Source organism: Lathyrus oleraceus, chromosome 3 (genome assembly GCF_024323335.1).
Source record: "Lathyrus oleraceus cultivar Zhongwan6 chromosome 3, CAAS_Psat_ZW6_1.0, whole genome shotgun sequence".
In the NCBI taxonomy this organism is placed as follows: Eukaryota; Viridiplantae; Streptophyta; class Magnoliopsida; order Fabales; family Fabaceae; genus Lathyrus; species Lathyrus oleraceus.
Window position 1 is genome coordinate 413,788,470 of NC_066581.1, and position 25,330 is coordinate 413,813,799.

At 42.4% G+C, this 25,330-nt stretch overlaps 2 long non-coding RNA genes across 2 annotated transcripts in view; both read left to right on the plus strand.

Moving 5' to 3' along the window:
- The first annotated feature begins 3,186 nt into the window (after window positions 1-3,186).
- The window catches only part of LOC127127983 (uncharacterized), a 39,478-nt gene continuing 17,334 nt past the window's right edge, over window positions 3,187-25,330 (plus strand). Inside the window, exons 1-2 of the long non-coding RNA XR_007805583.1 lie at window positions 3,187-3,292; window positions 3,405-3,486. This is a non-coding gene — a long non-coding RNA (uncharacterized LOC127127983). The remainder of the gene's footprint in view (window positions 3,293-3,404; window positions 3,487-25,330) is intronic.
- LOC127127984 (uncharacterized) lies at window positions 17,198-18,359 on the plus strand. The gene is made up of 3 exons (XR_007805588.1): window positions 17,198-17,535; window positions 17,660-17,877; window positions 17,955-18,359. It is a non-coding gene; the product is annotated as an uncharacterized LOC127127984 (long non-coding RNA).

Sequence of the window (25,330 nt, forward strand, 5' to 3'; positions counted from 1 at the left end):
ATACAGTAGAGGGAAAAAATAACCGGCGAAAGAAAAAATGACAGAAGAGTCGCCACCGTGCGTTATTTATCCCAAAGGAGGGAAAGGAAACGCTCTAAGTAAACCTAAAGAGAAGGAAAGGAAAAGACAAGGTCTCGCAACCAAATCTTGGGTTCGGGAGTCGATTATGCGAAGGGAAGGTATTAGCACCCCTACGCATCCGTAGTACTCTACGGGATCCACTCTTGTTGTTCTTGTCTAAAGGGTGTGTGTTTATCTAATGTACTATTTACTAAAAGGGTCAAGAGAAAAATGACTCGCACAGATATCGCATCTATTGCATACGTATCTCATCTGAATATGAGAATCAGAGTCTTCGTAGCTCGGCTACCTATGGGTTAAAGAGGAGTGTGCTCGCTAAGACGTCGGGTCTTATGCCTACGTATCTCATCGGGAATGAGAATCAGAGCAAAACGTAGTTCAACTAACTACGGGAACAAAGGTCTCGATTGCAACTAGGGCAAGAGAAAGGGAAGGTCTCGATCGCAACGAGGGCGAGAGAAAGGGAAGGTCTCGATCGCAACGAGGGCGAGAAAAAAGATTGCAACAAGGGCGAAAGCAAACAAGGATTAGTTGTTAGTCGTTAGTCAAACTCGGCAAGACATCGCATCTTGTGCCTACGTATCTCATCTGAACATGAGAATCAGAGTTGCCGTAGTTCGGCTACATACGCCAAACAAAACACACGCAGGAAACCGACTGCCAATCGCTGGACTTATGTCAGACTCCACACAAACAGGCAAACATGGAAACCGAATGCCAATCGCTGGACTTACATCGGACTCCGAACCAACAAACACACACAGGAAACCAACTGCCAATCGCTGGACTTATGTCAGACTCCTACACACACAAAGGGTTTAACCGGATGCTGAATTGTCAGAAGCAACAGCAAAGTTGAACAAACAAGCTAATAGGGAGTCTGGTACTCGAGCCTGCTAGCTGTCAAGCAAACACACACAAAGGAAAGGAAAAGAGTGAACACACAGACTAACAGGGAGTTGGGAACTCGAGCCTGATAGCTGTCAAACAAAACACACGCAAAAAAGAAAAGGGTGCCCGGAGAGATCTCGTACGACCTCCTGCCTACGTACCTCATCTGGTATGAGGATCAGGGCGACATAGTTCCCCTACATAGGGATTGCCATCTGAATATGGACTTACAAAAGGAGGACACCAGTTGTGTCAAAGGAGAGTGGGCAATGTGTTCACGTCCTAGCAGTAGGTGTCGCAGCTCGCTAAATCGAGTCTTAGGAAGTTACCTCTTTGCAATAGAATGGACTACATGCCACAAGATCGGAGACGCTCGGAAAGGTCTAGAAGTCGGGAAGCTCTGCCCTAGAGTTGTCATGCAATATGTACTTAAGTGTTAGGATTTACAAATGGGAATATCTACCTAATGTTAGCATGCAAATAATAAGGGAATCCTACCTATGTTATCATACAAAAGGATATGGGAATCCTACCTATGTTATCATGCAAAAGGATATGGGAATCCTATCTAATGGGTGCTACCTAATCGGAACAAGAGTTGACGAGTGGAGCAAGGAGAAGTGTTAGGGATAAGGGTAGATGGCGATGCATGAAGCAATCGACTTACAAGGTTGATGGCGATGCATAAAGCAATTGACTTACAAGGTTGATGGTGATGCATAAAGCAATCGACTTACAAGGTTGATGGAGATGCATAAAGCAATCGACTTACAAAAGGGTGGATGAATACTTGCTGGTTCTATTAGGTTTTGAAAAATGATTACTCGACGTTGGATCGAGGTTTTGGTCTTGTTTTGAAATGGTTATCGGATGTTCGTTTTATTTCTTGTATTAACAGATGAATAAAGAATGAAAGAATATTATACATTTCATGGGAGAGGGATACAGTTATTATGAATGGGGATTCAAAGTATTGGAATAATTAAATCGGGTCCAAACAATAAATAATGCAATGTATGAGTGTAAGTGCAAAGGAACCGGCTCATTGTAAGAAAGCCCAAGAGTAAGCTATGTGAGGTCGATGGCGATGCTTAAAAAGCAATCGACTTACAAGGGTGTGAAAAAATGGGCTCGATATTAAATCGAGAAAAAATATGATTTTTATAGTTTTAAAATGGTTTTGAACTAAATTAAAATACAACAACTATGCATTATTAACAAATGAAATTATGAGTATAATAAACATAAAAAAGAAAATGTTAATAAAATACTAAAATAAAAAATGCTAAAAGAAGATAAAATAAAATAATAAACAAAAACTACTACACATGAGTATTGAACCCTCTCCACTTAATATTATGAAACTACCCTCTCTCCACTAGGCCATTCATGATTAGTTATCATTTTAGCAAACACTTGGGAATATAAACAGAACTAGCTAGAGATAGTTTAGAAAACAAATCAATTAAAAGAGGGGATAGACTAATGTTACTGGACAGCCTAACTAAACTAAACAACATTAATATACACTATGTAATAAAAGAAAAAAAAAAGAAATGCTAAACATATTACAAATTTTTGTGGTTTTTTATTTATTTATCTCTGTTTAACAAAAAGAAATTGAATTAATTAAAAAAAGAAAAGAAAAGAAAAGAAAAAAAGGAAATGGAGACGAAGAAGAAGATGACAGAAGCTCGTCTTCCTCCGGTATCGCCCTCACGATCTTTCTTCTCTCCCAACCTTACACTTCTCTCTCAAGCGCGCTCCTAACCCTCAATCTCACTCAAACGCTCTCTCAGCTCACAATCTCAAAGAAACATTCTCTCTCAACTCTCACAAATATTTTCAAACAACAAGCATATGAGAAGGATAAAGAGAAAGAAAGAGAGGTCCTTACAAAGTGTCACTGCAGTGGTGGTGAAGGATGCGAAGCTGGCCTCCAGGTACGATTTTGGGGGTTTTAGGTTTTCTTTGTTTCAGATTTTCGCCTCCAGGTACTTCTGTTGTTTTTTTTTCCACTGATTTGCCTTTCCTTTTTATATTCTGTGAATTAGGGTTTCAAAAGGGTCCTTGATGTTCCAGAAAGGTAACTCTGCAAAGCACTTTGGATGCTCAGAAATTGGATTGACCTCTTTGATGCTAGGTTCGAAAATGGTAATCTGAACCTTCGCTTTCTTCCTTGAATTTCATCTCTATTCAAATTTGGGAATTTCTTGAATTTTTACTGCTTGGTAATTAATTTTGCCTTTTTACTGCAATGAAAAATGGTGAGCTTGGTTTGATGCATCCTTGTTCATGGTTTAACATCTTATTACAGAGGGTAATGTTCATTTCTCTTGCTGATTTTGTTTTGAGATCTTGGTACTGCTGCAAGTCAGGTCTGTTAGTTGTAGTTGCTTGGGACTTCATGGTTCCGTTTGAGTTTGAAACAGGTTTTGGTGGTTTGGCTTGATGCAAGTTGGTACAGTCATGGTGTTGCAAGGCAAGCAAGGCATGTGTTTCAAATATAAAATGGTACTGATAATTACAGGATTAATACTAGTTGAATTGGTCAAAATCAAATGCCATGTAGTTATGATCAAGGTATCTCGACTTAGCCATTAGCTCATGTTTTCTTGCATCTTTTTGCTTGGTGCAGGATTTTGGTATACATTTGGTTCAATTTTGGCCTGTGCATGATGGCATGGTAGGGAGAATGTTGATGTTACTAACTTGTGAACATGTTCAGTTAAGTCTCAATGTTGCTGAATTTCCAGGATTTTATAGCAGTGTTTACATGCTGATTGCACTGTAGCCTTGTTGTAGCAGGTAGGTTCATTGACTTCTATTGCATTGGAATGGCAGGATGTATCACAGGTCTGGTATCTTAGTTTGCCTTACTGCTAGATGTTGTGGAATGCCCTTAGGAATAGTTATTGCATGACCTGATGCAGGCATTTGCTTTGGCCTTGCTACGACAGCTATTGTAAGATTCTCTTGGTTCATAGTTTGGTAGGTGAGTCCTTTGTCTCATGTTCTGGTTCAATGCCTTATAAGTTTTAATCCCACTATTTGCACTCAATCCCTTACCCTCACTTGTTTCTCTTGCTGCAACATGAACTTGGCCTATCATGTTCAAGCTAAGGTCTAGCCCTGGTAGCCTATGATGCAAGCTTGGAAACTGTTTGGCTTTGAGGTGTGCACATTGTGATGAAGGTGTAATGTTGCTGCTCACTTGGTCTTGCAATGTCATGTTGGATCATTTTTCAGTTCAGCAGGTGAGTGGCTAAGCATGGTTTGATTTCTTATTGAAATGCAAGGAAAAAACCATGTGCTTGAGTTGGCATGCTTCATGTTGTAGGACCTTGTTTGTCTTGTGGTGAGCTTTTGGATAATTGTTGGACTGTCTTTGTATTGTAAGATGACCTTTCAGCTAGGCAATGTTGGCTGCAATTTCGCATTAGGTCCTGCTGGCTTATGCTCACAACAGATTATGACTTGGACATTGACAACAAACTTAAGGCTTTAGTTTCATGGTATGTCAACAACACTTCATGTCTTGTGCATTGATGGTGTTTCTTGTTGGTTATGACTTGGTTGAGAGGTTTGGTTAATTGTTGCTTCCAGCTAGTCAACAGGTTTAGGTTTCCAATGCCTTGCAAATCACTTGTCTCTATTCTTTTATTGCAGATCTGGTGGTCATGTTGTTTGGTGATGATGGATTGCATTTGCCAAGTTATTTCATGCTGTTTTGGACTGAACAGCTTGCCTGCTTTCACTAAGAACCTTGGTTGCATGGCTTGGTTTCAATTCCCATATGTAAGATCAAATTGTTATCAGCTAGTTCCATGCCCATTCATACTGATTTATGTATCCCATAAGTTGTGATTTATGTTGTGATTGCCTTGAGTGCATTGCATGGCTGACTGTTTCTGTCTTGGTTTTGCAGCAGGATAACTAGCCTGGTTCAGCTAGTATGCACCCTCGTAAGGACAGTAGCATCATGGTCTATATGGATGGATACTTCGATGTGTGAAGTTGCTATGGCCTTGCAGGTTCACATTGATCTCATGTCACAAATGGAGTTGTTTGGATCATGGAACTGTTATGACTGAACCATACTAAGTGCTTTCCACTCTTGAACTTCTTTGTAGCTGTTATGCCCTACTGTTGTTGTGCCTTGGCTTGATGACTATTTTGGATGCCTGCTGCATGTTGTCTTAGCATGATTCTAACAGCATTGCATTCAAACTCTGATGTTTGGTTGGTTGTGTTCCTGAGCCATGACACTATCTAGAACAGTACTTTGCATTACATTGCCCTGATAACTGAGTCTGCTAGCCTTGTTTTGCTGCAGGATTTGTGTTGTAGCCGGCTAGCATGATGATGATGGTATGGTACTTTTGCAAAGCAGGATGTGACATGGGCTATTGCAGCAGTATTGGCTAGATCATTCGCATCCATGGATTTGTTGCACATGTATAAGGTTTTTGTTGCATCCAAAGGGCATGAGCAAAGGATAATGGTTGAACTGTTAGGGGCTCCTTGGTCCATGGTTAGGGGCAGGCCAATGGCAAATGGTTAATGGTTCAAAAGCTACAAAGTCAAGGTGCACCACATGTGTTACTTGTAATGGAAGCTACCAAGAACGAACATAAATAAGCATGAGGGTTGGATGACACATTGAAGAAAAAGGCCAGGCCAAGTTGGATGGGCAAGAGCAAGTGAAAGTTGACCAAAAGTCAATTGTTGACCAAAGTCAAACAAATGGTCAAAATGTATTTTCTTTTTGATTTCTTTGTAAATGGATATTCAATGGAAAATTATGGGTGAATTTTAGGGTTTGGGGAATTTGGGTTGACTTTGGTCAAAGTTGACCAAAAAGTGAACTGTTGACCAAAGTCAACAATTGGTCAAAAATGTCAAATTTGTATTTTCTTATGTAGAATCAAATGTAATGGTTTAAAATGACATGGAATGGATTGAAATGGTTTGAAATTGGTTTCCAAATTGTTTTGTCTTATGACTTGAATGTTTGACTTTTGAAAAATAACTTGACTGATAATGTACATGAACAAAGTCATGAAATGAGACCATAAGGTTAGGGTTTTGACATAGTATCCATGAACCAATAACATGACTGGCAAGTGGCTGGAAACACAAGAAACTTGGTTGTTCAGATGACCCAGACCATAGATGTATCCACAATCACAACACCATGACTTTGGATCAAAAACCAATCCTCATATAAAACCAAAGTAAGGTTAGGCCAAGCATGCCAAACAAACATAAAAATTTTAGGACCAAAATTGGGGTATGACAGTTGCCCCTATTTAAGCGTCTTCAACTAGAGAATATGAAGCAGCACGTTCTTCATATGATCATAGTGGGAGATGGTTAAATACTAAGAAGACCCGGATTTTGACCCTGAATCCCCTTGAAATAATTAACAATGCCTGTTAGAATCGGCAAAGAAGCAATCTCAAAAGAAGAATCCGTCTGGTACAGTGAAAATCGGCCTGAGTACTGAAACAGCAAGTTGATCTGGATACCAAAATAAATGGTAACACAGGAATACCCATGGCCTGAACGCCGCACATTAGTCTGAACACTAAGCATCGGAATATGAGAGTATCAATGTTGGTCTAATCACCGGAAATCTGGTCTGAACACCACTTCGATCTGGAAATCGGAAAACTGGCCTGAATGCCACAATTACTTCGACTTGATCGTCGGAAACTTCTTTGATCTAAAAATCGAAAACTGGCCTGAATGCCACTTCAGTCTGGATACCGGAAACTGGCCTGAATGCCACTTCGGTCTGGATACCGGAAACTGGCCTGAATGCCACAAGTTGCATCGACCTGAATGTCGGAAACTTCTTCGATCTGAATATCGGAAACTGGCCTGAATGCCACAAGTTGCATCGACCTGAATGTCGGAATGCCACTTCGGTCTGGATACCGGAAACTGGCCTGAATGCCACAAGTTGCATCGACCTGAATGTCGGAAACTTCTTCGATCTGAATATCGGAAACTGGCCTGAATATCACAAGTTGCATCGACCTGAATGTCGGAAACTTCTTCAATCTGAATATCAAAAACTGGCTTGAATGCCACTTCGGTTTGGATACCGGAAAATTGGCCTGAATGCCACTTCGGTCTGAATACCGGAAAATTTCATGCCTGTCAGCATCGGCAGAAATAGGGAACAAAAATAATTGAGGCGACACGTGGGCCGACAACCCATGCTGGGGATAATGAGTCATGAACAACCTTCAGTCCGAGCACTGGAAACAAACTTCTGGCTTGTCACTTGGGATGCCGAGAATGTTTTATGCTTACATGCGTATGTTTGAATTTTTCAATGGCGTAATGCTCCATGAGAATGGAAATGCTACGCGATTTGGGAGGATGCAATGCAATATGATTCTACATGCAGAGATGCGAAATGTTGGGGAAAATGCCAAGCTGAAGCAAGGAATCCCGTTGGGGAAATGATTATAATCTTCCAGACCCTGGCACTACTGTTGGAGATGCACAGCATAATGAACTATGTGGGGAAATGACCGGCCGCGCGGTGTTCTGGCAATGGCGAGATACCGAGACTCTGACTGGGGAGAGAACGTCGCTGGAAACCTGTTGTTGGGGGAAGTAATAGTGGTTCTGGCAACCATAATCTACGAGAGATGACTCAGCAGGGGGGGCAAACACCGATACGGTACCGAGGTTATGCTTCCAGGAAAGAGATCATCGATCTGGGATTGAAAACATCGATCTGGCATCGAACTCCGAGGAGCAGCTGCTTCTGCTGGGAAGATACAGTCTGGTACTGTCAACTCCGCTGGGGAGTGTAGCCTGGCACTGTCAACTCTACTGGGGAGTGTATAGTCTGAAGCACATGTTAACTCCGCTGGGGATATACAGTCTGGCACTGTTAACTCCGCTGGGGATATACAGTCTGGCACTGTTAACTCCGCTGGGGATACACAGTCTGGCACTGTTAACTCCGCTGGGGATACACAGTCTGGCACTGTTAACTCTACTAGGGAGTGTATAGTCTGAAACACATGCTTGGGAGGCACCGTAGTGAGAACCTGCTGGGAATCTTAAGGAAATGCCCCGAGTGTACCTGTTATGAATAGATGATTCAAAGTACTTAAAATTTACAGCAATTTTAAATGTTCATCGAGCATGTACCTGTAAAGCTCTTATGTTTCATGATGCAATGTTTATCAAAAATTCGGACGTCATTTTTGCAAACAAAATAGTAAAATGACAATGAACACAGAGATGTACTGAATCACATGATTTTATTGATTGAATGGCCTCTGAATAGGCATTTACATCAGGAAGCAATCCCTGGAAAGAGGTAATTGCACAAAAGATAAAAACAGAAATAATCTAATGGCAATGTGAAATTGATTTCTATTGGGTTCCAATTCTGCTATGACTCGCCCGTCTTCAAGATCTTCCAGATGATCAGCCTTCTGAAAAGGTGATTAGATTGTTTTCTTCCTTTTGAAAGTTTCCAGTCATCGACATGAGATGAGATTCAGAACTAAATCAGAACGCAGTCATTCGCTTGATCCCTAACTTTTGCCTGGATCGCCCTTTCGGGTTTTCAATCCACCGGGATACCCATTTTTGCCTAAGTTGCCTTTTCAGGTTTTCAACTTACCGGGTGTACAATCTTTTAATTTTAGTCCCTAACTTTTGCCCGAACCTTTTCATTTTCTTGGTTCGTCGGGATGCCCATTTTTGCCTGGACTGTTCTTTTTTACTGTCCAGCGGGTCTATCTCATGCGAAGTATTTTTTAACTGCGTCTGAGTTTACCGGGGAAGTGAAGTCTTCGCCATCCATCGTTGCGAGCATTAAGGCCCCTCCATCAAAAACCTTGGTGACAATATAAGGTCCCTCATAGTTAGGAGTCCACTTGCCCCTGTGATCTGTCTGAGGAGGAAGGATCGTTTTCAACACTAAATCTCCGACTTGGAAACATCGAGGACGTACTTTCTGGTCAAAGGCTCTCTTCATCCGACTCTGATACAACTGCCCATGACAAATGGCTGCCATTCGCTTCTCTTCGATAAGACACAACTCATTGAACCTTGTCCGAATCCATTCAGCTTCATCTAGCTTGACATCCAACAGGACTCTTAGAGAAGGAATCTCCACTTCGACAGGTAGGATTGCTTCCATACCATACACAAGGGATTAAGGGGTTGCCCCGGTCGATGTACGTACTGAAGTGCGGTACCCATGCAAGGCGAAGGGTAGCATCTCGTGCCAATCTTTGTACGTAACGACCATCTTCTGCACAATCTTCTTTATGTTCTTATTTGCTGCCTCAACAGCGTCGTTCATCTTAGGGCGGTAAGGGGAAGAATTGTGATGCTGAATGTTGAAGTTCTGGCACAACTCCTTCATCATTTTGTTGTTGAGATTAGAACCATTATCAGTAATGATTCTTTCGGGAATCCCATAGCGACAAATGATTTCCTTCTTGATGAAACGGGAAACCACATGTCTGGTGATATTCGCGAACGATGCTGCTTCGACCCACTTGGTGAAATAGTCGATGGAAACAAGGATGAAACGATGCCTATTGGAAGCAGTCGGCTCAAACTTTCCAATCATGTCAATGCCCCACATCGCAAACGGCCACGGCGAAGACATCACATTCAGAGGATTCGGCGGTACATGCACCTTGTCAGCATAAATCTGGCATTTATGACACTTCCGAGCATACTTGAAACAATCTGATTCCATGGTCATCCAATAATAACCCGCCCTCAACAATTTCTTAGCCATTGCATGTCCGCCGGCATGAGTACCGAAGGAACCTTCATGAACTTCCTGCATTAACATGTCCGCCTCGTGTCTGTCCACGCATCTGAGCAAAACCATGTCGAAGTTCCTCTTATACAGCACATCATCTTTGTTCAAGAAGAAACTGCCTGCCAATCTTCTCAAAGTCTTTCTGTCATTGTTGGATGCCCCTGCAGGGTACTCTTGATTCTTCAGAAAGCACTTGATATCGTGATACCAGGGCTTGTCATCGACCATTAGTTCAGCGGCAAACACATACGCGGCCCTATCAAGGCGCATAACATCGATCCTGGGAGCATGGTTCCACCAAACCACCTTGATCATGGAGGATAGAGTAGCAAGAGCATCTGCCATCTGGTTCTCATCACGAGGTATATGATACAGTTTTACTGTTGTGAAAAAGGTCAACAGTCTTCTCGTGTAATCTCTGTAGGGGACCAGAGTGGGCTGGAGAGTGTTCCAATCACCATTTACTTGATTGATCACTAGAGCTGAATCTTCGAAGATGTCCATAGTCTTGATTCTCAAATCAATGGCTTGCTTAATACCCAAGATACAGGCCTCGTACTCAGCTTCATTATTGGTGCACTCGAAAGTCAGACGAGCGGTGAAAGGCATGTGGGCACCTTTCGGAGTAGTAATGACAACGCCAATTCCACTTCCTTTGGTGTTGACGGCCCCATCAAACGTTAAAATCCACTTTTCATCTGGATCAGGTCCCTCCCCAACAAACGGCTCTTCACAGTCTTTCATCTTGAGGAACATGATGTCTTCATCTGGAAAATCAAACATCATCGGCTCATAGTCTTCAATCGGTTGTTGAGCAAGATAGTCTGACAGAATACTCCCCTTGATGGCTTTCTGGGATGTATATTGGATATCATACTCTGTCAGTACCATTTGCCAACGAGCAACCCTTTCGGTGAGAGCTGGCTTCTCGAATATATACTTGACTGGATCCATCTTGGAGATCAGTAAGGTTGTGTGAGTCAGCATGTATTGTCTCAATCGCTTAGCAGCCCATGCAAGTGCACAACATGTCTTTTCAAGCATTGAGTATCTCGACTCGCAGTCTGTGAATTTTTTACTCAGGTAGTAGATGGCATGCTCTTTTCTACCTGTCTCGTCGTGTTGGCCGAGAACACAACCCATGGAATTGTCGAGTACTGTCAAGTACATAATCAGCGGCCTCCCTGGGACCGGAGGCATGAGGATAGGGGGATTCTGCAAATACTCTTTTATCTTTTCAAAAGCCCTTTGACAATCATCGTTCCACCTGATAGCCTGATCTTTCCTCAGCAATTTGAAAATTGGCTCACACGTGGCTGTTAGATGAGAGATGAACCTTGCGATGTAGTTCAACCTTCCTAAGAAACCACGGACTTGCTTCTCTGTTCTTGGCTCAGGCATTTCCTGTATTGCTTTCACTTTGTCAGGATCCACCTCAATCCCTTTTCCACTAACAATAAAACCCAACAATTTTCCGGATCTCACCCCGAAAGTGCACTTGTTCGGATTAAGCCTCAGCTTGAATTTCCTTAAACGCTCAAACAGCTTCTGCAGATTTACCAGATGTTCTTCTTCTGTCTGAGATTTGGCAATCATATCGTCCACATAAACCTCGATTTCATGATGAATCATATCATGGAACAGAGTCACCATAGCTCGTTGATATGTTGCCCCAGCGTTTTTCAGACCAAACGGCATTACCTTATAGCAGAAGGTGCCCCATGGGGTTATGAAAGTTGTCTTCTCCATGTCTTCTGGTGCCATCTTGATTTGGTTATAGCCAGAAAAGCCATCCATGAAGGAGAATACCGAGAACTGAGCTGTGTTATCCACCAAAACGTCGATGTGAGGTAATGGGAAATCATCCTTCGGACTGGCTCTGTTCAGATCCCGGTAGTCGACACACATCCGTACCTTTCCATCCTTCTTAGGCACTGGAACGATGTTTGCGACCCATGGCGGATAATTGGTAACCGCTAGGAACCCTGCATCCAACTGTTTCTGCACTTCTTCCTTTATCTTTACAGCCATCTCTGGTCTTGTTCTTCTGAGCTTCTGCTTGACCGGAGGACAACCTTCTTTGAGAGGCAAACGGTGTACCACGATGTCTGTGTCAAGCCCTGGCATATCCTGATAAGACCAAGCGAAGACGTCAACATACTCTTGCAACAGTTCAATCAACCCCTTCTTCACATCATCTTCCAAAGCAGCCCCTATCTTGATTTCTTCCTTGACGTCCTCGGTGCCAAGATTAATCACTTCAGTAGACTCTTGATGCGGTTGAATGACCCTTTCCTCCTGTTTTAACAGCCTGGCAAGTTCTTCAGGGAGTTCACAGTCTTCATCACCCTCTTCTTCAGCTTGGAAGATTGGGTTTTCGAAGTCGAAGCGAGCCATAGTAGAATCGTTATCAATAGGATCTGGTGATGTGCATCTGCATGAGTGATGGTATGTGCTTATGAGTGTGAACAGTGAGTGAAAACTAAACAAAACATTGCCAAATATTTTTATTCTTTTGAAATTTTGAAAACTGCAAAAATAGAAAGACAGTGAACAAAATATTTGAATGCAAAAGACGTCCTTCATTTATGATAAACAATGCAGGTATTCACATAGATGAGCCCTACAATGAGTCATTACGCCCTGGGCGGAACGTAAGACTTGGACATGCTTGAATAAACAAAGAAAAATTACTCCTCTAGAAGAGTGACTTGGACAATTTCCTCGGAAGACCAATTGTTGATGACTTCACCAGGGATCCTCGGACGCACCCAGTTGTCGATGTCGCAATCACTATCCCCATTTTCATCGTTGATCGCAGAGATCTGGTCATATTGGATGACGCCATCACTAGAGAAAGTAATCGGCCCCTGACGAGTCTGAAGTGCTGAAGTTGTAGAAGTCAGCGCTGGTTGATACCCAATCCCGAACTTGTCGTCCTTCATTGGTAATTTCAACAGACGTCCCCAACCGGGAGCAACACCTGAATCCACCAAGGCTTGCGCCTGCCTAAAGGATGAGATAGAGGCACCCGCTTTATCCTCTTCCACCGGAGCTGCAACCTTGATTTGAACTGACTCAAAGGCCTGACAGAGAGTCTCATGAATTTCACCTTCTATCTCTACGTACTTGAAGGTAGACAGGTTACTTACCAGTATGTCCTCCTCACAACAGACGGTGACAATTCTTCCATTGACTGGGAACTTGATCTTTTGATGCAGAGTTGAGGAGACTACCCCAGCATTGTGACATGTTATGGGATATGCAAATGCACTGACATGTTTATCAATTCCAAAAGGCATTCTACCCCCTTGATTCCAGTCTCACATTTGGTAAACGGTGTAAGAAGAAAATCCCGACTAGAATCAAGAAGAAGATATGAACCCCTGGGAATAGATAAACATGTGTTAAATGATATGAATGTAGAATGATGTGATGCAATGCAGTGACATGGAAATCAGGACTGCTGTATCTGCTTGAACATCTGTCGGGTTGCACTGTCTGAAAAGAAACCCACTGAGGAATACAAGACCAAAACTCTGCTCCAGAAAATCGGGTTGGTTGGAGGTTAAGGTTCCCTGAATTTAGCCCACCCCTTACTGGTAGGTTCTAAGAACAGAAGTTTGTCAGCTTTAGCCCTTCAGTCGAGAATAATACGTTTACCACTGAAGGTTTGGTATTATTTCGGGATAAAAGACCTCCACTGACTCCCCTCAACAGGACATCCTAAAGCAAGTTCCCAGTCTCGGGGTCCTCGGATTGAGCAGCGAGAATGCGCCCACCAGAGCTAACATAATCACGTCTCGGAGGAGAGGCCTCGACTGAGTTCTCGGGAAATGGTCACCAGAGTCGACGATTTCTAAAGGAATATTTGTCGTTATGGAACACCCATAGGACAAAATATATCCAACAGAAACCTCGTCTGGAATGTGGGTCTCATGAACAACTTAACATAGCAACATGCCACGCAAGCCTCATGACAATCCACTCTAACACATATGTGTACACTCAAGCCTGGGTAGTGGGCTTATCTCTCATAGAACAGTCCCAACCCAACAAACAAAACAACCCACAGAACCCACATATACAACAAACATATGTACATGAATGCAATAAGGTAAAGCAGGTAAATGCTGAAAATAAATAACTGTACAAAAGAAAAAACACCCAACAAACACGAAACCTACAAAAGCTAGGAGGGACTCGCTTAGGGAAACCGCGTCCCCAACAGAGTCGCCAGCTGTCGCAGCCTGAAAAATACAGTAGAGGGAAAAAACAACCGGCGAAAGAAAAAATGATAGAAGAGTCGCCACCGTGCGTTATTTATCCCAAAGGAGGGAAAGGAAACGCTCTAAGTAAACCTGAAGAGAAGGAAAGGAAAAGACAAGGTCTCGCAACCAAATCTTGGGTTCGGGAGTCGATTATGCGAAGGGAAGGTATTAGCACCCCTACGCATCCGTAGTACTCTACGGGATCCACTCTTGTTGTTCTTGTCTAAAGGGTGTGTGTTTATCTAATGTACTATTTACTAAAAGGGTCAAGAGAAAAATGACTCGCACAGATATCGCATCTATTGCATACGTATCTCATCTGAATATGAGAATCAGAGTCTTCGTAGCTCGGCTACCTATGGGTTAAAGAGGAGTGTGCTCGCTAAGACGTCGGGTATTATGTCTACGTATCTCATCGGGAATGAGAATCAGAGCAAAACGTAGTTCAACTAACTACGGGAACAAAGGTCTCGATTGCAACTAGGGCAAGAGAAAGGGAAGGTCTCGATCGCAACGAGGGCGAGAGAAAGGGAAGGTCTCGATCGCAACGAGGGCGAGAGAAAAGATTGCAACAAGGGAGAAAGCAAACAAGGATTAGTTGTTAGTCGTTAGTCAAACTCGGTAAGACATCGCATCTTGTGCCTACGTATCTCATCTGAACATGAGAATCAGAGTTGCCGTAGTTCGGCTACATACGCCAAACAAAACACACGCAGGAAACCGACTGCCAATCGCTGGACTTATGTCAGACTCCACACAAACAGGCAAACATGGAAACCGAATGCCAATCGCTGGACTTACATCGGACTCCGAACCAACAAACACACACAGGAAACCAACTGCCAATCGCTGGACTTATGTCAGACTCCTACACACACAAAGGGTTTAACCGGACGCTGAATCGTCAGAAGCAACAGCAAAGTTGAACAAACAAGCTAACAGGGAGTCTGGTACTCGAGCCTGCTAGTTGTCAAGCAAACACACACAAAGGAAAGGAAAAGAGTGAACACACAGACTAACAGGGAGTCGGGAACTCGAGCCTGATAGCTGTCAAACAAAATACACGCAAAAAAGAGAAGGGTGCCCGGAGAGATCTCGTACGACCTCCTGCCTACGTACCTCATTTGGTATGAGGATCAGGGCGACGTAGTTCCCCTACATAGGGATTGCCATCTGAATATGGACTTACAAAAGGAGGACACCAGTTGTGTCAAAGGAGAGTGGGCAATGTGTTCACGTCCTAGCAGTAGGTGTCGCAGCTCGCTGAATCGAGTCTTAGGCAGTTACCTCTTTGCAATAGAACGGACTACATGCCACAAGACCGGAGACTCTCGGAAAGGTCTAGAAGTGGGGAAGCTCTGCCCTAGAGTTGTCATGCAGTATGTACTTAAGTGTTAGGATTTACAAATGGGAATATCTACCTAATGTTAGCATGCAAAGAATGAGGGAATCCTACCTATGTTATCATACAAAAGGATATGGGAATCCTACCTATGTTATCATGCAAAAGGATATGGGAATCCTATCTAATGGGTGCTACCTAATCGGAACAAGAGTTGACGAGTGGAGCAAGGAGAAGTGTTAGGGATAAGGGTAGATGGCGATGCATGAAGCAATCGACTTACAAGGTTGATGGCGATGCATAAAGAAATTGACTTACAAGGTTGATGGCGATGCATAAAGCAATCGACTTACAAGGTTGATGGAGATGCATAAAGCAATCGACTTACAAAAGGGTGGATGAATACGTGCTGGTTCTGTTAGGTTTTGAAAAATGATTACTCGACGTTGGATCGAGGTTTTGGTCTTGTTTTGAAATGGTTATCGGATGTTCGTTTTATTTCTTGTATTAACAGATGAATAAAGAATGAAAGAATATCATACATTTCATGGGAGAGGGATACATTTGTTATGAATGGGGATTCAAAGTATTGGAATAATTAAATCGGGTCCAAACAATAAATAATGCAATGTATGAGTGTAAGTGCAAAGGAACCGGCTCATTGTAAGAAAGCCCAAGAGTAAGCTATGTGAGGTCGATGGCGATGCTTAAAAAGCAATCGACTTTCAAGGGTGTGAAAAAATGGGCTCGATATTAAATCGAGAAAAAATATGATTTTTATAGTTTTAAAATGGTTTTGAACTAAATTAAAATACAACAACTATGCATTATTAACAAATGAAATTATGAGTATAATAAACATAAAAAAGAAAATGTTAATAAAATACTAAAATAAAAAATGCTAAAAGAAGATAAAATAAAATAATAAACAAAAACTACTACACATGAGTATTGAACCCTCTCCACTTAATATTATGAAACTACCCTCTCTCCACTAGGCCATTCATGATTAGTTATCATTTTAGCAAACACTTGGGAATATAAACAGAACTAGCTAGAGATAGTTTAGAAAACAAATCAATTAAAAGAGGGGATAGACTAATGTTACTGGACAGCCTAACTAAACTAAACAACATTAATATACACTATGTAATAAAAGAAAAAAAAAAGAAATGCTAAACATATTACAAATTTTTGTGGTTTTTTATTTATTTATCTCTGTTTAACAAAAAGAAATTGAATTAATTAAAAAAAGAAAAGAAAAGAAAAGAAAAAAAGGAAATGGAGACGAAGAAGAAGATGACAGAAGCTCGTCTTCCTCCGGTATCGCCCTCACGATCTTTCTTCTCTCCCAACCTTACACTTCTCTCTCAAGCGCGCTCCTAACCCTCAATCTCACTCAAACGCTCTCTCAGCTCACAATCTCAAAGAAACATTCTCTCTCAACTCTCACAAATATTTTCAAACAACAAGCATATGAGAAGGATAAAGAGAAAGAAAGAGAGGTTCTTACAAAGTGTCACTGCGGTGGTGGTGAAGGATGCGAAGCTGGCCTCCAGGTACGATTTTGGGGTTTTAGGTTTTCTTTGTTTCAGATTTTCGCCTCCAGGTACTTCTGTTGTTTTTTTTTCCACTGATTTGCCTTTCCTCTTTATATTCTGTGAATTAGGGTTTCAAAAGGGTCCTTGATGTTCCAGAAAGGTAACTCTGCAAAGCACTTTGGATGCTCAGAAATTGGATTGACCTCTTTGATGCTAGGTTCGAAAATGGTAATCTAAACCTTCGCTTTCTTCCTTGAATTTCATCTCTATTCCAATTTGGGAATTTCTTGAATTTTTACTGCTTGGTAATTAATTTTGCCTTTTTACTGCAATGAAAAATGGTGAGCTTGGTTTGATGCATCCTTGTTCATGGTTTAACATCTTATTACAGAGGGTAATGTTCATTTCTCTTGCTGATTTTGTTTTGAGATCTTGGTACTGCTGCAAGTCAGGTCTGTTAGCTGTAGTTGCTTGGGACTTCATGGTTCCGTTTGAGTTTGAAACAGGTTTTGGTGGTTTGGCTTGATGCAAGTTGGTACAGTCATGGTGTTGCTAGGCAAGCAAGGCATGTGTTTCAAATATAAAATGGTACTGATAATTACAGGATTAATACTAGTTGAATTGGTCAAAATCAAATGCCATGTAGTTATGATCAAGGTATCTCGACTTAGCCATTAGCTCATGTTTTCTTGCATCTTTTTGCTTGGTGCAGGATTATGGTATACATTTGGTTCAATTTTGGCCTGTGCATGATGGCATGGTAGGGAGAATGTTGATGTTACTAACTTGTGAACATGTTCAGTTAAGTCTCAATGTTGCTGAATTTCCAGGATTTTATAGCAGTGTTTACATGCTGATTGCACTGTAGCCTTGTTGTAGCAGGTAGGTTCATTGACTTCTATTGCATTGGAATGGCAGGATGTATCACAGGTCTGGTATCTTAGTTTGCCTTACTGCTAGATGTTGTGGAATGCCCTTAGGAATAGTTATTGCATGACCTGATGCAGGCATTTGCTTTGGCCTTGCTACGACAGCTATTGTAAGATTGTCTTGGTTCATAGTTTGGTAGGTGAGTCCTTTGTCTCATGTTCTGGTTCAATGCCTTATAAGTTTTAATCCCACTATTTGCACTCAATTCCTTACCCTCACTTGTTTCTCTTGCTGCAACATGAACTTGGCCTATCATGTTCAAGCTAAGGTCTAGCCCTGGTAGCCTATGATGCAAGCTTGGAAACTGTTTGGCTTTGAGGTGTGCACATTGTGATGAAGGTGTAATGTTGCTGCTCACTTGGTCTTGCAATGTCATGTTGGATCATTTTTCAGTTCAGCAGGTGAGTGGCTAAGCATGGTTTGATTTCTTATTGAAATGCAAGGAAAAAACCATGTGCTTGAGTTGGCATGCTTCATGTTGTAGGACCTTGTTTGTCTTGTGGTGAGCTTTTGGATAATTGTTGGACTGTCTTTGTATTGTAAGATGACCTTTCAGCTAGGCAATGTTGGCTGCAATTTCGCATTAGGTCCTGCTTGCTTATGCTCACAACAGATTATGACTTGGACATTGACAACAAACTTAAGGCTTTAGTTTCATGGTATGTCAACAACACTTCATGTCTTGTGCATTGATGGTGTTTCTTGTTGGTTATGACTTGGTTGAGAGGTTTGGTTAATTGTTGCTTCCAGCTAGTCAACAGGTTTAGGTTTCCAATGCCTTGCAAATCACTTGTCTCTATTCTTTTATTGCAGATCTGGTGGTCATGTTGTTTGGTGATGATGGATTGCATTTGCCAAGTTATTTCATGCTGTTTTGGACTGAACAGCTTGCCTGCTTTCACTAAGAACCTTGGTTGCATGGCTTGGTTTCAATTCCCATATGTAAGATCAAATTGTTATCAGCTAGTTCCATGCCCATTCATACTGATTTATGTATCCCATAAGCTGTGATTTATGTTGTGATTGCCTTGAGTGCATTGCATGGCTGACTGTTTCTGTCTTGGTTTTGCAGCAGGATAACTAGCCTGGTTCAGCTAGTATGCACCCTCGTAAGGACAGTAGCATCATGGTCTATATGGATGGATACTTCGATGTGTGAAGTTGCTATGGCCTTGCAGGTTCACATTGATCTCAGGTCACAAATGGAGCTGTTTGGATCATGGAACTGTTATGACTGAACCATGCTAAGTGCTTTCCACTCTTGAACTTCTTTGTAGCTGTTATGCCCTGCTGTTGTTGTGCCTTGGCTTGATGACTATTTTGGATGCCTGCTGCATGTTGTCTTAGCATGATTCTAACAGCATTGCATTCAAACTCTGATGTTTGGTTGGTTGTGTTCCTGAGCCATGACACTATCTAGAACAGCACTTTGCATTACATTGCCCTGATAACTGAGTCTGCTAGCCTTGTTTTGCTGCAGGATTTGTGTTGTAGCCGGCTAGCATGATGATGATGGTATGGTGCTTTTGCAAAGCAGGATGTGACATGGGCTATTGCAGCAGTATTGGCTAGATCATTCGCATCCATGGATTTGTTGCACATGTATAAGGTTTTTGTTGCATCCAAAGGGCATGAGCAAAGGATAATGGTTGAACTGTTAGGGGCTCCTTGGTCCATGGTTAGGGGCAGGCCAATGGCAAATGGTTAATGGTTCAAAAGCTACAAAGTCAAGGTGCACCACATGTGTTACTTGTAACTGAAGCTACCAAGAACGAACATAAATAAGCATGAGGGTTGGATGACACATTGAAGAAAAAGGCCAGGCCAAGTTGGATGGGCAAGAGCAAGTGAAAGTTGACTTTGGTCAAAGTTGACCAAAAGTCAATTGTTGACCAAAGTCAAAAAAATGGTCAAAATGTATTTTCTTTTTGATTTCTTTGTAAATGGATATTCAATGGAAAATTATGGGTGAATTTTAGGGTTTGGGGAATTTGGGTTGACTTTGGTCAAAGTTGACCAAAAAGTCAACTATTGACCAAAGTCAACAATTGGTCAAAAATGTCAAATTTGTATTTTCTTATGTAGAATCAAATGTAATGGTTTAAAATGACATGGAATGGATTGAAATGGTTTGAAATTGGTTTCCAAATTGTTTTGTCTTATGACTTGAATGTTTGACTTTTGAAAAATAACTTGACTGATAATGTACATGAACAAAGTCATGAAATGAGACCATAAGGTTAGGGTTTTGACATAGTATCCATGAACCAATAACATGACTGGCAAGTGGCTGGAAACACAATAAACTTGGTTGTTCAGATGACCCAGACCATAGATGTATCCACAATCACAACACCATGACTTTGGATCAAAAACCAATCCTCATATAAAACCAAAGTAAGGTTAGGCCAAGCATGCCAAACAAACATAAAAATTTTAGGACCAAAATCGGGGTATGACAGTTGCCCCTATTTAAGCGTCTTCAACTAGAGAATATGAAGCAGGACGTTCTTCATATGATCATAGTGGGAGATGGTTAAATACTAAGAAGACCCGGATTTTGACCCTGAATCCCCTTGAAATAATTAACAATGCCTGTCAGAATCGGCAAAGAAGCAATCTCAAAAGAAGAATCCGTCTGGTACGGTGAAAATCGGCCTGAGTACTGAAACAGCAAGTTGATCTGGATACCAAAATAAATGGTAACACAGGAATACCCATGGCCTGATTGCCGCACATTAGTCTGAACACTAAGCATCGGAATATGAGAGTATCAATGTTGGTCTAATCACCGGAAATCTGGTCTGAACACCACTTCGATCTGGAAATCGGAAAACTGGCCTGAATGCCACAATTACTTCGACTTGATCGTCGGAAACTTCTTTGATCTAAAAATCGAAAACTGGCCTGAATGCCACTTCAGTCTGGATACCGGAAACTGGCCTGAATGCCACTTCGGTCTGGATACCGGAAACTGGCCTGAATGCCACAAGTTGCATCAACCTGAATGTCGGAAACTTCTTCGATCTGAATATTGGAAACTGGCCTGAATGCCACAAGTTGCATCGACTTGAATGTCGGAAACTTCTTCGATCTGAATATCGGAAACTGGCCTGAATGCCACTTCGGTCTGGATACCGGAAACTGGCCTGAATGCCACAAGTTGCATCGACCTGAATGTCGGAAACTTCTTCGATCTGAATATCGGAAACTGGCCTGAATGCCACAAGTTGCATCGACCTGAATGTCGGAAACTTCTTCGATCTGAATATCGGAAACTGGCCTGAATGCCACAAGTTGCATCGACCTGAATGTCGAAAACTTCTTCGATCTGAATATCGGAAACTGGCCTGAATGTCACAAGTTGCATCGACCTGAATGTCGGAAACTTCTTCGATCTGGATACCGGAAAATTGGCCTGAATGCCACTTCGGTCTGAATACCGGAAAATTTCATGCCTGTCAGCATCGGCAGAAATAGGGAACAAAAATAATTGAGGCGACACGTGGGCCGACGACCCATGCTGGGGATAATGAGTCATGAACAACCTTCAGTCCGAGCACTGGAAACAAACTTCTGGCTTGTCACTTGGGATGCCGAGAATGTTTTATGCTTACATGCGTATGTTTGAATTTTTCAATGGCGTAATGCTCCATGAGAATGGAAATGCTACGCGATTTGGGAGGATGCAATGCAATATGATTCTACATGCAGGGATGCGAAATGTTGGGGAAAATGCCAAGCTGAAGCAAGGAATCCCGTTGGGGAAATGATTATAATCTTCCAGACCCTGGCACTACTGTTGGAGATGCACAGCATAATGAACTATGTGGGGAAATGACCGGCCGCGCGGTGTTCTGGCAATGGCGAGATACCGAGACTCTGACTGGGAAGAGAACGGCGCTGGAAACCTGTTGTAGGGGGAAGTGATAGTGGTTCTGGCAACCATAATCTACGAGAGATGACTCAGCAGGGGGGGCAAACACCGATACGGTACCGAGGTTATGCTTCCAGGAAAGAGATCATCGATCTGGGATTGAAAACATCGATCTGGCATCGAACTCCGAGGAGCAGCTACTTCTGCTGGGAAGATACAGTCTGGTACTGTCAACTCCGCTGGGGAGTGTTGCCTGGCACTGTCAACTCTACTGGGGAGTGTATAGTCTGAAGCACATGTTAACTCCGCTGGGGATATACAGTCTGGCACTGTTAACTCCGCTGGGGATATACAGTCTGGCACTGTTAACTCCGCTGGGGATACACAGTCTGGCACTGTTAACTCCGCTGGGGATACACAGTCTGGCACTGTTAACTCTACTAGGGAGTGTATAGTCTGAAACACATGCTTGGGAGGCACCGTAGTGAGAACCTGCTGGGAATCTTAAGGAAATGCCCCGAGTGTACCTGTTATGAATAGATGATTCAAAGTACTTAAAATTTACAGTAATTTTAAATGTTCATCGAGCATGTACCTGTAAAGCTCTTATGTTTCATGATGCAATGTTTATCAAAAATTTGAACGTCATTTTTGCAAACAAAATAGTAAAATGACAATGAACACAGAGATGTACTGAATCACATGATTTTATTGATTGAATGGCCTCTGAATAGGCATTTACATCAAGAAGCAATCCCTGGAAAGAGGTAATTGCACAAAAGATAAAAACAGAAATAATCTAATGGCAATGTGAAATGGATTTCTATTGGGTTCCAATTCTGCTATGACTCGCCCGTCTTCAAGATCTTCCAGATGATCAGCCTTCTGAAAAGGTGATTAGATTGTTTTCTTCCTTTTGAAAGTTTCCAGTCATCGACATGAGATGAGATTCAGAACTAAATCAGAACGCAGTCATTCGCTTGATCCCTAACTTTTGCCTGGATTGCCCTTTCGGGTTTTCAATCCACCGGGATACCCATTTTTGCCTAAGTTGCCTTTTCAGGTTTTCAACTTACCGGGTGTACAATCTTTTAATTTTAGTCCCTAACTTTTGCCCGAACCTTTTCATTTTCTTGGTTCGTCGGGATGCCCATTTTTGCCTGGACTGTTCTTTTTTACTGTCCAGCAGGTCTATCTCATGCGAAGTACTTTTTAACTGCGTCTGAGTTTACCGGGGAAGTGAAGTCTTCGCCATCCATCGTTGCGAGCATTAAGGCCCCTCCATCAAAAACCATGGTGACAATATAAGGTCCCTCATAGTTAGGAGTCCACTTGCCCCTGTGATCTGTCTGAGGAGGAAGAATCCTTTTCAACACTAAATCTCCGACTTGGAAACATCGAGGACGTACTTTCTGGTCAAAGGCTCTCTTCATCCGACTCTGATACAACTGCCCATGACAAATGGCTGCCATTCGCTTCTCTTCGATAAGACACAACTCATTGAACCTTGTCCGAATCCATTCAGCTTCATCTAGCTTGACATCCAACAGGACTCTTAGAGAAGGAATCTCCACTTCGACAGGTAGGATTGCTTCCATACCATACACAAGGGAGTAAGGGGTTGCCCCGGTCGATGTACGTACTGAAGTGCGGTACCCATGCAAGGCGAAGGGTAGCATCTCATGCCAATCTCTGTACGTAACGACCATCTTCTGCACAATCTTCTTTATGTTCTTATTTGCTGCCTCAACAGCGCCGTTCATCTTAGGGCGGTAAGGGGAAGAATTGTGATGCTGAATGTTGAAGTTCTGGCACAACTCCTTCATCATTTTGTTGTTGAGATTAGAACCATTATCAGTAATGATTCTTTCGGGAATCCCATAGCGACAAATGATTTCCTTCTTGATGAAACGGGAAACCAGATGTCTGGTGACATTCGCGAACGATGCTGCTTCGACAAACTTGGTGAAATAGTCGATGGCAACAAGGATGAAGCGATGCCCATTGGAAGCAGTCGGCTCAAACTTTCCAATCATGTCAATGCCCCACATCGCAAATGGCCACGGCGAAGACATCACATTCAGAGGATTTGGCGGTACATGCACCTTGTCAGCATAAATCTGGCATTTATGACACTTCCGAGCATACTTGAAACAATCTGATTCCATGGTCATCCAATAATAACCCGCCCTCAACAATTTCTTAGCCATTGCATGTCCGCCGGCATGAGTACCGAAGGAACCTTCATGAACTTCCTGCATTAACATGTCCGCCTCGTGTCTGTCCACGCATCTGAGCAAAACCATGTCGAAGTTCCTCTTATACAGCACATCATCTTTGTTCAAGAAGAAACTGCCTGCCAATCTTCTCAAAGTCTTTCTGTCATTGTTGGATGCACCTGCAGGGTACTCTTGATTCTTCAGAAAGCACTTGATATCGTGATACCAGGGCTTGTCATCGACCATTAGTTCAGCGGCAAACACATACGCGGCCCTATCAAGGCGCATAACATTGATCCTGTGAGCATGGTTCCACCAAACCACCTTGATCATGGAGGATAGAGTAGCAAGAGCATCTGCCATCTGGTTCTCATCATGAGGTATATGATACAGTTTTACTGTTGTGAAGAAGGTCAACAGTCTTCTCGTGTAATCTCTGTAGGGGACCAGAGTGGGCTGGAGAGTGTTCCAATCACCATTTACTTGATTGATCACTAGAGCTGAATCTTCGAAGATGTCCAGAGTCTTGATTCTCAAATCAATGGCTTGCTCAATACCCAAGATACAGGCCCCGTACTCAGCTTCATTATTGGTGCACTCGAAAGTCAGACGAGCGGTGAAAGGCATGTGGGCACCTTTCGGAGTAGTAATGACAGCGCCAATTCCACTTCCTTTGGCGTTGACGGCCCCATCAAACGTTAAAATCCACTTTTCATCTGGATCAGGTCCCTCCCCAACAAACGGCTCTTCACAGTCTTTCATCTTGAGGAACATGATGTCTTCATCTGGAAAATCAAACTTCATCGGCTCATAGTCTTCAATCGGTTGTTGAGCAAGATAGTCTGACAGAATACTCCCCTTGATGGCTTTCTGGGATGTATACTGGATATCATACTCTGTCAGTACCATTTGCCAACGAGCAACCCTTCCGGTGAGAGCTGGCTTCTCGAATATATACTTGACTGGATCCATCTTGGAGATCAGTAAGGTTGTGTGAGTCAGCATGTATTGTCTCAATCGCTTAGCAGCCCATGCAAGTGCACAACATGTCTTTTCAAGCATTGAGTATCTCGACTCGCAGTCTGTGAATTTTTTACTCAGGTAGTAGATGACATGCTCTTTTCTACCTGTCTCGTCGTGTAGGCCGAGAACACAACCCATGGAATTGTCGAGTACTGTCAAGTACATAATCAGCGGCCTCCCTGGGACCGGAGGCATGAGGATAGGGGGATTCTGCAAATACTCTTTTATCTTTTCAAAAGCCCTTTGACAATCATCGTTCCACCTGATAGCCTGATCTTTCCTCAGCAATTTGAAAATTGGCTCACACGTGGCTGTTAGATGAGAGGTGAACCTT